Source organism: Mus musculus, chromosome 5 (genome assembly GCF_000001635.26).
Source record: "Mus musculus strain C57BL/6J chromosome 5, GRCm38.p6 C57BL/6J".
In the NCBI taxonomy this organism is placed as follows: domain Eukaryota; kingdom Metazoa; phylum Chordata; class Mammalia; order Rodentia; family Muridae; genus Mus; species Mus musculus.
In genome coordinates this window covers 38,170,194-38,183,547 of record NC_000071.6, presented here as the reverse complement: position 1 = coordinate 38,183,547, position 13,354 = coordinate 38,170,194, and positions in this window count along the sequence as shown.

The following is a 13,354-nucleotide window of genomic DNA, read 5'->3' as shown; positions in this document are numbered from 1 at the left end:
TTTTGTTTTTGTTTTGTTTTGTTTTGTTTATTTTGAGGCAGGGTTTCTCTGTAGCCCTGGCTGTCCTGGAACTCACTTTGTAGACCAGGCTGGCCTCGAACTCAGAAATCTGCCTGCCTCTGCCTCCCGAGTGCTGGGATTAAAGGCGTGTGCCACCATGCCCCGCATGACTCTTGGAGAAGAACCTACAACTACCACTTTACCAAACCAGCACAATGCCTAACCGCATTAGAATATTTGTCCTTATACCCACAACTAAGGATAGTCTTCACCTCTCACCAAGGGAACTTCTCTTTGCAAGGGGCTGAGACTGTACTACAGAAAACCACAACCTATCAAAACGTGAAGTTGTAGGAGCCCAGTGCAAATGGGTGTGTCTGAAATAAAACTCACACACCTAAGGCTTAAGGGTCCTTGCCAAAGAGGGGACAGAAAGAGTCTGAGGGCCAAAAGAACAGGAAGTTTGCTTTGAGACTGTATTGCCTAGTAGTGTCAGAAGCTACACCCATCCAGTCTCCCCAACATGACTATTGGACACTACAGTAGACATACCAAAGGGGATGGGAGAAAGCCCACAAGGCCTCAACCCTACACAAGGAACTACAGGCAACTAGGGAATGCCAGTAGGAGAGTCTTCCCCAGGGAAGAGCACAATACATTGGTTATCTAATACCAACTAGTCACCCAGGAAAACATACATACAAGTGACATTACACACACACACACATACAAGTAACACTATACACACATACAAATGACATTATACACACAGGCTGAGTGTGTTGCATTTATGTATTAGGAGTATGTATATGCCCATCAACAATTAGTGAAAAAAGATGTCGTGAACCTGATAGAGAACAGGGTATATGGGAAGATTTGGAGTGAGGGAAGGGAACAGGGAATAATGTAATCATATCATAATCTCAAAATATAAAGCTAATTTAAAACTTTAGGTTGCATATCGCCAAGGTTCACAGGTAGTACAGGTGCAAAGACACTTTGCAATGCCTAAAGGGAGAAGCAGGCAAGGAGAAGGAATGACTAACCAAAGCCAAACTAAGCCTTGAGGCAGCTCTCGATCTCAGATCTAGTCTAGCAGCCCAACACAGTGCAACAACTTGAGCCCTGGATACTCACCCTCAGCCTTATGTGGGCTGGCTGTGGGTCACATGCTGGTACAGGTTTCCTGGGCAGCAGTGACAGGATGCTGGTTTCACATCTTTCTGGACTCCTCCTTGTAACTCTTCTTTCACAGTCTCATTTAATGTCACCTTGCCAGCCATCCCCAGGGGATTCCATGTTCAGCATCATTTTCCTGGCCTCCTTGGCTTGCCATTGGCATTGTGTGAAAGCTGCCATGATCCCGCAGCTCTGGCCTCCTGCACACCTTCAGAAGCAGGCTCTGTGCATGCTGCGGAGATCTGTTGTCACAGAAGCTGTGCTTGGCCTGTCCCAACCATGGTCACAGTGGTCGTGAAACATATTTCTAAATCTACCTACCATCCTGAGGTGGCCCTGAGCAGGGGGCCTTTAGAGGACACATCCATCTTTCATCATGGAAAAAAAGATGCTCTCATCCCAAAAAAGAGAATCAACCTCTGAAAGTCCCAATGTCCTTAGGTCCTTTTTCAGTTGTCCCATTAGCATGTCTGGTCACCTCTTTAACAGGTCACATAACCTCCTGACCCAACTTCCCTTTTGATTTCCTCTTTCCCTGGCCAGAATTCTGCAAATCTTTATACTCATTCTATCTATATTAAATATTCTTTATATCTATAAAATCTATGCTCACACATCTCACTATAACTCTGACCCAGAACAGCCACTGATAGTCATGCAATGGGATGGAACGCTCCATACTGTGAGGTTTTCTCTAGCGAATTAGCCAGGAACGAAATGCAGCCTAGCTCTTTGCCATGGTGTTGTGAGGATGGACTCTAAACCAGTTTTCAGGAATTCTCATTTCTTATGTCCTCCTCAGGTGCTGTTTACTGTCCAGACATCTACTGGCATCGGGGTGTCTTAGTGTCCCAGTGCCTTCTCGGTCTCCTTGTCTGAGCCTTTGTTAGGATCACTCCAGATGCTCTATTCACAACACTAAAGGCTTATTTTAGCTTCCAAAGTCTGCTTTTCTCTTTCCCTTAATCATTTTTAGGCTGCCTCCATATTTTCAAGCATAGTAAAAAATCCACTCCTTGGTACCAATTTTCTTCATGTGTCTATTTTGAATGACTGTAATGAAATACCTGAGACAGGCTAACTTTAAAGAAAAGAGGTTTACTTAGCAAATAGTTTTGCGGGTTCAAGGACAAGGCGCTGGTACCAATCATCTTAGCTTGGTTTAGGACCCCTTGGCTACACATGAGGTGGAGACACATGTGGGAAAACATCCGCAGCAGTAAACAGAGAGCCAGGGAGCACAGGATAGACTAAACTATCACTACCACCAGTTGGGGACACCACTGGTGAATAAACACAGCCCCCATACTGAGCTTTGATGACCAATGGTTTTGTCTCAAAGGTCCTACAGAGACCTCTTGCTCGGCTCCTAAGATGCACCATCTGCCTAGCATGTGGCCTCAATCCCTATTCATTCCCAGTTAACTCAACTTTGTCTGATGAATCTCATTTTGCTTGTTATTCGTGTCTCCTTTGTAACTTTCTTTATGATAAACCAGTAAACATGGGCAAATGAACACCCCTGACAGGTTATCCAGTAGAGCCTATTAGAGTCTATGGCCCTTCCCAGCCAGGTTGTCAGGTGGCAACCTGACTCCCGGGCTCACATTTCCCTAGCCACAAACCATACTTCTGCTCTCTGTGCATCTGCTGGTATTCTTCCTCTGCCTCAGATGCACTTCCTTTGCATTTTATAATAGGGAACTCTTATGCGTCCTTTAAAACCCAGCTGGGCCGCTACCTTCTCAGTGAGCCATTTACTCTCTGCAATGGTTTTTTGCTTGGCCTCTAACCCTTTCAGCCTCCTACCCTAATTCTCATCTCTTGCTTAGAAACGACTCACTTTCTCCAGATTACAGGACCCATGTAGAGCGTGTGGTGCATCATTTCTTCACTGTGAATTTCCAGAGCCCAGGTGGGAGGCAGCCTGTGACAGATCTATTCAGGTATCTGCTGATTAGCAATTACAGGTCTTGACTCAAGAAATTTTTTTTCTCATCATATCACAGTGACTGTTAGAGGTAGCAACCAGATTCCCCTATGCAACCCCTGAGAAAGTAGGTTTAGGGGCCCAGTCACCCCAGCAAGAATCAGGGCTGGCACTGCATCCAAGCACCAGTGCTTTTGTTGCTGGTCGGTTGCAACTATGTAGCATTATCGCAACCTTTGTAGCTAAAGCCGCAGAAATCATCCCTCTCACCTTGTTAGAGGCCAGAAGGCAGAAAGCAAGGTGTGCATGCGGACCTTGTGTCTCTAACATCCCCACTCCTGCCTCCACTGCACGAGGCCTTCTCTATCTGTGGGTCTCATGTGCAATTCTTTAAGGACACTGTCATGGATGTGGGGTCCCAGTGCACAATCCAAGGATGTTCTGGCCTCAAGACTCTTAACTTGGATAGGTGAACTGGCTCAGTGGGTGAAGAAACTTGCTGCCACACCTGATGATCTGAGTTTTATTCCTGGACCTCAAATGATGGAAAGGACAGAATTGGCTCACTCAAGTTATTACACACACACACACACACACACACACACACACACACACACACACACACACACACACGGCACTCACATGCCTGGCTGAGCAGACGGCTCAGTTGGTAAAGTGGCCATGCTGGCAGAAGAAGCTCAGTTTGATCCCCAGAACCCACATTTTAAAAGGCATGAGATTATAATTCCAACACGGGAGAGGCAGAGGCAGAAGAAACCCTGGGATATGCTGGCCAGGCAATCTAGTGGAGTCAGATAAAATGAGAGACCCTGCCTCAAAAACCAAGGTGAAGACACCTGAGATTGGTCTGTAACGCTCTCTCTCTCTCTCTCTCTCTCTCTCTCACGCACGCATGCACGCACATGCGCGTGAACACACACACACACACACACACACACACACACACACACATACCATGAGGGTGTACATTTCAAGTAAGGTCACCTTCATGGTCTCAGTGGTCACCACGTGGACATCTCATTTTGAAGTCACCTTTCAGCTTGTTCCAGACGCTTGGACTCTGTTTGATTTTTCTCAATTCATTTCATTTCCCAGCGTGTTTTCTCTTAATCCAATTCACTTGATCAATATTGACTTTACACTTGCTACATTCCAGGCCTGATAAGGTCCCAGGGGTGATGGGCATGGTTTCTGCTTCAAAGAATTTTGTTTTAGTGAGGTGATGCGTGGAGTACCTCTTCCTGTGGACCTCTGTGCCTTCTATGAAAACTTGTCACAGTGTAGCTGGTGGGTGAGGAAGAGGCTGCTGTTAGGACTGGGCTGCCCTTCGGCAGCACAGCACTATGGCCCGCCTGCCCCAAAGAACGCTAGGAGATGTGCCAGGAGAGACGGGGGAACTGCTGGGAGCTCACCTCTGTGAAGTGGTTCCTTGGTGACAACTACCCCTAGGCTGTGACACTGGGCCAAGGCTGGGCTCTATCTTTAGATGGGAGGAAAGTGGCTGCTGAGACTCAGTCCCACAGCAAGGGAGTTAAGGGTGGGCTTGAATGTGGCTGTACATGGCTTTCTTGAAAACTTTCCAAGGTTATAGCCATCCATCCTACTGTGCCCTTCCCTCCCACAGCCCTTGAGCATCAGGAAAGGCTCAGCCACACAGATGAGGCCAGGGCATTAGAACCTCTTCCCGTCTTTCCAGGAGATCTCAACCTTCCGAGACATTCTCAAAGTCCAGATCAGTCACCCCGTGCCAGCCAGACTATGCCTCCTCATGCCATGCCTTGTTGGGCTGGAGCCTGGTGGGACACCGCTGGCATGGAAATGAGCCTCCTGGACATTCCAGAACCTTTGCCTATGGCGAGCTTTTGTTCCCGCCGGCAAGAACACACTCAGGACAACCGGAATCTTCTGCGGCAAAGCTTTTATTGCTTACTTATCAGGAGGGAAGACCCCGAACAGGGAAAATGGCGCTGTTTATATAGCCCGCAGCGTGACGTTTCAGCACCTGATGTGGCGTGACAGCTCCTGATTCGTTGCTCGCCCATCACCCCATTACTACACCATGAGATGGGCAGTGACTAGGCGTGAGTTCACTCTTGCACTTGCGCATAAGGCTTGTTTACTAGTTAGGCGCAGTGGAAGCCAGCACCATCTTATAATGGTGATAGCTCACGGCACGCACGCGAGCGGCTCTCCACATTTGCCTGTATCCTGCTCTCTCTCAGACTCTAGCTTCCCCTGCTCAGTCCCCTCATCCCCAGGTCCAGGACCTCTGAACCTCAAGTGTTGCAAAAACCTCTCTAAGGGAGATGGTGTGTTCTGCAGGATGTCATAGGTCCTAGGTAGCTCTCACCATCCACCCTCCCTGGGTGCATCTGTAAACTGAACAGAATAATTAATTTTGCCCCATGGGGTTGTTTATTTAATCTTATTTAACATGTGTGCTTTTCTGCATGTTCATGTGTGTGTATGAGCGCAGGAATATGTGTGCTATAGTGTGTGTGTGTGTGTGTGTGTGTGTGTGTGTTGAGGTCACAGGACAACCTCATGTGTTGACTCTTTTTTCTACTTTGAAACAAAGGTTCGTGCCATTCACTGCTATGCGCACCAGGATAGCTGGCTCCCAGGACTCCAAGGGATTCTCTGGTCTCCACATCCCATCTCACTGTAGGGACATTGGGGACATCGGCTACCACATGCAGTTTTGTGTGCGTCCTGGGGTTCCCAACTCAGCTCCTCATGCTTGCACAGCAAGTATTTACTCCATTCACTGAGCTATCACCCCAGGAGCACAGGGTTTTAAACACTGAAGAAAGCTAGTACCTATAGCTGCCCATATTAATATATGTAAATAATACATAATTTATGTGCCTCTTGTGAAATTTGCATGTAACCATTTGAAGGGTCTAATGTACTGACAGCTTGGCCTGAAGCTGTGAAACCATCTTTCTATCCAATCCAAAATCTCCCGATGACGAAGCAGGGACGCTGTGCTGTCAGAAGCAGGTGCTGTTGTCTGCCAAGTTCCATGAGCTCTACTCTATTTCAGAACTTTGAACCAGGCCCTCATCTGCCCCCTGGCCCCCCATAGTGCTTTCTGTCACTCAGTATTACATCCTCAAGGTTCATCTTTGTCTCAGCACTCAGAACACCCTGCTCTTAGGGCTGCATATGACACCAGCATGTAGAAAGACCACTTTACCTACTCACTGTCAATGGGCATGAGACAACTGTCACCTTTCAGTATAACACCCATGCTCTGGGTTGGATCCAAGATGTCCCCAGAAGCTTTGTGCCAGCAAATGGCTGTAGCAAAGTGAATGAGGGCTCTGATCTCATCAGTCCATCGATGAATCCATTGATGAATCCCTAACATGGTGACATCACTGGAAAAGGGATGAATCTAGGAGGAGCATCTAGTTGGAGGAAGCGAGGCCTTGGGCTACATTTGCCCAGGGTCCTTCCTGGATTGCCCTCCCTCTCCGATCTGTCTGACATGAAGGGAACAGCCTCCTTCTCCTCTACAGACTCTCCTGCTTTCCCCAGAATCAGCAGTTGGCTCAGAGTCAGCAGAACCAAGGATTACGGGCTGACCCCTCTGAGACCACCAGCCACGTTCCCTCTTTCCTCCTCTATGCTGTTTATGTGGTGTGCTTTGCTAGAGCAGTGTCAAATCTGCTTCACTCGGAGGAGTGCCCGTGTCCACTGAGTCAGTCCTGTTTTCAGTTACTCTGAGCACATGCCTCAGAGGGTGGCCGCTGCTGAGTTTAATTGGGTTTAACCATTGAAAAGCTTCTAAGACGTTAACATGGTGGCTGCCCCACTTCATCTGGCCCACAGGGTCTTATTGGGTTGGTGGTATTGAGCAAGAGTCCTTGAGATCATGTGAAGAAAGGACTGACTGAGCCAAGACAGAGACTGCCTAGGAAAAGGACCCGGGGCACATTCTTAACCCCGGGCTTAGAGTGAGGGACAGTTTGATCATGAAAACATGGGGATGGCAGGCATTGCCTACATTGGAGGGAGAGTGTGAGACTGGGAAGGTTGCAGACAGGAGGATGGTACTGGGGAGGACTGGACTCCTCACTGGAGGTATGTGAGCTTCAAGTCACCTGCAGTGCAGTTGTGAGCAGCTGGCTGTCCCCTGGTCATTTGCAGAAGAAGGCCTTCTGTAATGGCTAATCTTGACTGTCCACTTGACAGGCACTGGAATTAACTAGGAGCCGCACCTCTGACCATGTCTGTGAGGGACTTTCTAGATTGGGTGGGAAGACCTACCCTGAATGTGGGAGGCACAGTTCCACAGGCTGTGAGCTGACCAAGAAGAGAGCGGGTTGAGCATCCGTGTTCATCTCTCTCGGCTTCCTGACTGTGGATGCCATGTGACCAGCTGCCCCAAACTACCGCTGCAATGCCTTCCTGCCATGATGAACCAAAGTAAACCTCTCCTCCCCACTTTCCAGGCCTCTGGGGCTGGTAGAGTTGGCTTATCCCTGCAGACCCGGCAGCCAGGGCCATCTTGCTGGGAGGCAACAAGGAGACTTCTGTCAGTTCTATGATTTGCCTGGTCACCGAGCAGTCTACCTTGTAAGTAAGCACTTGCAAGGTGCCCTTAGAAGCACTTCAGGTACTAATCATTTTTAGCCCAGAGCTCGCTGTCCTGAAGCAGCCCAGAAATAGCCCTGCTGGAAACTAGGCTGGCTGTTACTGAGACATTCGGGGGTTCTGAGACATAGAAGGGAGACTGCATGCTTGCCTAAGCCCATAAGGGAGTCCCCTGTATCTATGTCAAGGCCAGCCCTGAATTCAGGAGAGCATGGCTGGGGGTCCTCTGGCATGTGGCTATTGTTGTCCTTTCAGCTGTGCTGCTTCGGCACTCCTGAGTCCTGGAGCCCTGGCATCTCTCCACCCTTGGGAATGACAAAATGGCCATCACACTGTCCTTTGAGTCCTGTGGGGGCAGGTTCTATTCTAATCTCTACCAGCCTGCCATGCCCTCTGGAGTGGGGCTGTGTGCTTCTGACCCTGACTCTTAGTTCCTGGAGTGTAGGGCTTGCTCTTGGCCACCATTCCTGTGTCTCACTGAAAACAGTGCCTTGAAACACTAGGCACTCGTTAGCAGTAAGTGTGGGGCTGAGCCAGGGGCATGGGGCTGCCTGCCAACTGCTTTTTTTTTTTTTTTTTTAGATTTGTCTTATTTGATGTGTATGAGTGTTTTGCCTGCATGTATGTCTGTGAACCATGTGTGTGCCTTGTGCCAGAAGAGCTTAGAAAATGGTCTGGAGAGGGCATTGGATCCCTTGAAACTTGAGTCATAGGAGGTTGTAAGTGCCATGCGGGTGCTGGGTCTTCAAATCTGGGTCCTTTACAAGAGCAAGTGATTTTAACCGCTGAGCAATCTCTACACCCCCAAGGGGAGAGACTGTTTAAATCCCTCCATTTATCGGGGAGATGGGCCCATGGCTTATCTTTATCATTCTGCAACTGAGCCAGACGCAGTAGGCAATGGCCTCTCTCCATACTGTAGCATCTTGTGGGGCCACCAAATGCTGGCCCTGGAGGGCAGTCACAACTGCTGGGCATCGAGGAGAGAGGGGCTCAGAGCTGCCTAGTTCCCCTCACCATGCTGTGCTTCAGGAGTGTGGGGTGACTGTGCCTTCTTGAGTGGCAGAGTGCCACAGCCACTCCTGTGTTAGACGGTACAGAGCCATGAGACTGGAAGCAGCCCTGGCTGGGTGTTATCCAGTAAATGTGCTGGCAGGTCACTGTACCCAGGCGACGCTGTGCCCCACAATGGTCATCACTGACACCCCTGTCGCACCCACACAGAGGGGTGTACCTGTCTCTCAGCTGCCTGCCGGGGAAGGAGAGTGGCCATCTCTGCCCAAAGTTGCTTTGTTTCACAGTTCACACAGGCAGGCTGAGCCCTTTGCACGTGACTCGAGTCCAAATGTCGATTTTATAGCTTGCTTGAAGATCTTAATTTATTGTGCGCAATGCAGGCGTGCTGCAGGATGCTGCGGACATAGGGCGGACCTGCTGGGGCGAGCGGCACTGGACTCACAGCAGGAAAAGGGACAGGCCTTGCCTAAAGAGCCTGGAGCCCATGTCTAGAGCTAGGACTGATCCACACCCTTTAGCTTTGCCGGTGCTGCAGCCTGAACCTTGCTTGGCCCTCTAGAGAGTTGGAACCTTCTCCACTGTCTTCCACATCTCTGTCCCCTCTCCTCCCAGCCCCCAGCATGACAGGACAGAGGTGTGTCATTCAAATTCATTGTCATCATTTCCTTTTGTGGGACCATGGCCAAGTTACTAAGCCTCTCTGAACCAATTTCTTCTCCCCTAAGATGGGACCAATACCACTACTTTCCACGAAGAAATGCTCATCTATAGATTGGCGGTACTAATAACAGCCTTGCCTTGCAGGAGATGATGAGAATATAAACAGGCACCATGGACAGCACCAGGTCCTCCGCATTCAGGGTCACAAGTTGCCTGAGTTACCCATCTCATTGCAGGAAAAAAGTATCTGACAGGACTATCAGTGACCTGTGATGGTTGGCCAAGGAGCAGCGGGGCTTCTCACTCCTGCAGGAGGAGCACAGCTCTAGGCTCCAGCAGCAAGAGTGTCGAGCAAGGCTCTGGCTTGAAAGCCTGAGATATCCCCCGACCTTTCGGAGAGAGATTGGCTGGCCCCTCAAAGCAGAGGGTCGGAGTACTCCTGAGTCAGGCTGTGGGGAGCAGAGCTGTGTCTGCTTCCTTGTGCTCCTCACACTATGTACCCAGCCCGGCTCCTAAGATAGACCCTCCACACGGCTGAATGAGAAGTGTGTGTGTGTGTGTGTGTGTGTGTGTGTGTGTGTGTGTCGGGGTGGGTAAATGAGGGCTACATAAAGGGGCTAAGTCAGAGGCACCTGACAAACTGGAGATGGCCACTTTTGGGGACAAGACAGAAAAACAGAACTACAGCAACACAGAGAGGGCAAGGAGCCCTCCCCCCGGAGCACCGTGCAGCCGCCAGCGGAGAGGCAGGAGCCCTGGCACGTGGGGTCGCTACTCCTTTCCTATACAGATATTTTATGTTAAAGGAACAGTGATTCAATAATATATTTTCGACAGGAAAAGATGCTGAGGGCAAGTCGAAGCTGTATGAATAATTTCTTGGGAGATTTTGCGTATATCTACAAGCCTCTCAGGTTCATAATAAATATTTTTTCTCTTAGGTGTGATGTATTTAACGCATTTATTTTTATATACACATATATGATGTGTGTGTGTGTGCACTAGAGCACACATAGAGAAGTCAGAGGACAACTTCTTTTGTTACACTTTATTTGAGACATGGTCCCTTTGCTGTTTGCTGCTGTAGCCCAGAAATCCAGGGATTCTCCTGTCTCCTCCTTCCACTTAAAGTAACAGAAGGCTTAAAGCTTATATATATATTCTCATCCCTTTCTCTACATCTCCAAGAAAATCAAGAACTATATTTACAGAAGACATAGCCTACACCCCTGTGGATGAGACTTTTAAAATTAAAAACACATAACTGAGTATTTGCCTGTATGCATCTACACACATGCCTGGTACTTGCAGAGATCAGAGATGGTATTGGATCCTTCAGAAGTGGAGTTAGAGGTGGGTGCTTGCTAACTGCTGAGCCATCTTTCCAGCCTCCAGGGATTTATTTATTATAGCTTTAATTATGTGTATGCTGGAGTACACATAAGTTCAGCACCTGAGGAGGCCAGAAAAGGCCTCCTGGAGTTTGAGACAGTTGTGAGCCACCATGTGGGTGCTGGCATCCAAACCCAGGTCCTCTGCAGTCAATATGTACTCTGAACTGCACAGACATCTTTTCAGCCTGAACTTTTACACTTTCAATTGTAATCATGTCAGGCTTACTTTGGGAACACTGTGTGTGTGTGTGTGTGTGTGTGTGTGTGTGTGTGTCTGTGTGTGTGTCCCATTTAGTTGTCTTAGCAACCCTTTAAATATAGTAACAAAGCCTACCAAAATCTTGTATATGGTTATTGTTGAAACAAAACAAAACAAAACAAAAACAATAGTGAGATGAGCTGGTCTCTTTGAGAAGCCCATACCCATGCTCTCAGGTATGCTGTTTCCTTATACTAATAAAGATAGTATTAAATCTTTATTAGATCCCACGTCTGCTTCATAAACTGCTTAGTCCTGAAGTTCATTTTTGCCCCAAAGCTGTGAATCCACATTCAGCCTGAGATGACATCCCTAAAAGTCTAAGGGAACACTTTTCTGGAATGTAGTGTCTCCTGCCTCTGAACTCCCAAATGCTGACCCTTATAAATCTTTGCTCTGAGCATGTTGAGTGCCAGGTTCTGACCCACATTGAGCTGGCCTACCTAATGTCACCACTGGGGTTCTCACACAGATGAGAGAACCTGCATCCACAAAGGTTAACAGCCTGTTCTGCTCACCACCAGAAAGGCAGACAGAGAGCATTGCCTCCCCCCTACCCCCTGTGGGTGGAGCATAGGCCTGTCATACCCATGAAATAGATACCAGCAGCATACATGCCAGCAGAAGATCTGAGGTCTAGACTGCAGCATTGCAGCTGACAACCATAGGACAAAGGGTCTGTGCTTTTACCCAAACTACAATGGCTAGTACTGTAGGCATACATTTCATGAAACCTACTTTTAATAAGGGCTCAACCTCTCCTCTAGCCCACCACCCAGCAGTGGTAGTGGAAGAGAAAAGTTATTCAGATATAGGGAATATGGACCTGTTCAGCAATAGGTTCTTTGGGGGCAAGCACTATCTTCTTGGGCAAACACCAAATATGATTCAGTGGGTAGGCTGCAGACCAATCCTCTAGGCAGGCAAACACCAGGCACGAACCAGCAGCTACAGTCCAGTCCTTCAAGCAAACAGACACCAGACAGCTGTAGTTCAATCCTGAAGAAACTGGAAGGATCACCAACCAGCCTAATATGAGGCCTCAGAAGCAGCAAGCTGCCGCAGGGACCTCAGGAGCAGTTCTTAGGCAAGCTTCTCTCAATGGCAGTGTCACCACAAGGTGAGCTCAACAAGACTATGTAAGGCGAACCAATACATGTGTGCCTTTAGTGAAGAATAGCAAGGCAGGGCAAACCAACTAAAGCTCATTGCTCACCTCCCACTGTCTGTGGGGTCATATTTATACTCCTTCATCAAGAGCCCTTTCGCATGTCTGCTATATCCAAACATCCTATACCTGTGTCTGCTTCAGGAAAACAGCCTTTCATGTGTCTGCTTTAGCAAGACATCCTTTTACCTGTGTGCCCCAGCAAGACATCGTTTGGCATAACTAACTTTCCATAGAACTAGAAGTTTCCACTTCATGGTACTTTTGAAGGACAGTATATAGTTTGACCTGATGTCCCTGACCAAGAGCCACAGGCTTATACAGCAGAAAATTATCCCTGGTACCTGAGGCTGCAGATCAAGTCAGTCAAGGTGAAGCCAATGGCATCTTCTCCCCCATGTTCTCTCATGGTGGTGGCCCTTCCTTTAAGAATGGCACAGATGAAGGCTTTAGGATCCTGTCACTCTTAAGGCACCCTCAGAGGTTCTATCTCCAAATGGAGCAAGGGCTTTCAAATATGAGTTTTTAGTGAATACTCCCATGTGGGGACAACCAAAGGTGGAGGCCATTTAGGTTGGATGATATTCAGCCAGCTAGGCATATGACCTGAGTCCATGACAGCCCTCACCATAGGAGAAGGGGTTTTGGAAATATGGAGAAGGGAAAGATCCCAGATGTGGGGATTTCTGATTATCTACACAGCCCAATGCCATCACAAGTGGAGACAAGGACAGAGGAAGGACACTATGAGAGGTAAACAGGCCACATAGACACTTTTTGTCAGTGTAGAAGGCAAATTGAGGAACACAATGGCCCTTGGAAAGTGAAAGAGGAGAGTGATCCCATGATCCCAGCCCAGGATGTTAGTTTCCAGCTCCTGACCCCAAACCTGAACCTGAGTTATATGGGAGCCACTCAGTGCGACCCTTAGAGAATGAGCCACAGGAAGTAAATACAGCTTCAATTAGGTTTGGCTCTGGTATCAGCAAATCCAGAATAACAGTGGCTTCACTAGGAGAGTGATCAGTGTGGAGGGACGTGGTTCAGAGTTCTGGATGGGGACACTCCATGCTCTGCCCCTTCAGGCTCCTTCCCACTGTAGATGTGGCATGTTGATAAAACAC